The 698-nt window shown below is 50.7% G+C and overlaps 1 long non-coding RNA gene across 1 annotated transcript; it reads right to left on the bottom strand.

The window, feature by feature from the left end:
- Window positions 1-64: 64 nt before the first annotated feature.
- On the bottom strand, window positions 65-278 carry LOC106944467 (uncharacterized). The gene is made up of 2 exons (XR_001424322.1): window positions 229-278; window positions 65-148 (listed from the first exon to the last, which is right to left on the bottom strand). It is a non-coding gene; the product is annotated as an uncharacterized LOC106944467 (long non-coding RNA).
- Between the last annotated feature and the right edge of the window lie 420 nt (window positions 279-698).

Below are 698 nucleotides of genomic sequence, written 5' to 3'. Positions count from 1 at the left end.
TGTCATGATGGGTTTGAGACTCTTGACCCACATGCAGAAACACTCAGAGGAGACTGGGTTTAGATAAAGGTTTATTTACAGCTCTGAGAAATAAAGAAGTTACAGTCAGTTGGAGTTAATCTTTCTTCGGTCCAGGATCCGGGGATTACTGCACACAGGTAGAGAGCAATGGTGAGTTCAAATGCGGATGGGAAATTTCAGTTCTAAGGAAACTCCGTAAGTTCTTACTTGCAGTGGCTGGAGAGCGAGCGGGGAGAGGCAAGCGGAGCCAGGTAGGCGAGGCTGGTTGTTGGCTGCTCAGGTGGTTCACAGGGCTGGAGGGCGGACAGGGTGGTCTAACTCACAAGACCGAGAGGAAACGGTGCAGCAGCGGCACGAGAGGATTCCTCCAAGACTCCGGTAACTCGAACGGTTCCGATGCAACAACCTAGAGAGGATCCACAAAAACAGATTAGACTATGAAGAAGCAACGTAGCAAAATCTCAAGCTGTTTAGCAACACTATGAGGGCTCTGTTTACCACTGCTGGCAAACACTCTGGCGAGGAGGAACTGGCCGCCTGCTGCTCACGGTGATGATTATTTCTTGCAGGTGCATCAACCAAGACCTGTTGGTCCAACCTCTGGAGAAATGCAGCCGCAAGGCGCCCTCTGGTGGATAGACCTGGAAAAACACTAACCCAGCCTGATCCCCAACAAT

Source organism: Poecilia latipinna, unplaced genomic scaffold, assembly GCF_001443285.1.
Source record: "Poecilia latipinna isolate Pla-1442-1.1 unplaced genomic scaffold, P_latipinna-1.0 Scaffold10712, whole genome shotgun sequence".
NCBI classification, from domain to species: domain Eukaryota; kingdom Metazoa; phylum Chordata; class Actinopteri; order Cyprinodontiformes; family Poeciliidae; genus Poecilia; species Poecilia latipinna.
Note: the sequence above shows the minus strand (reverse complement) of the source record. Positions and strands in the feature narration are given on the sequence as shown.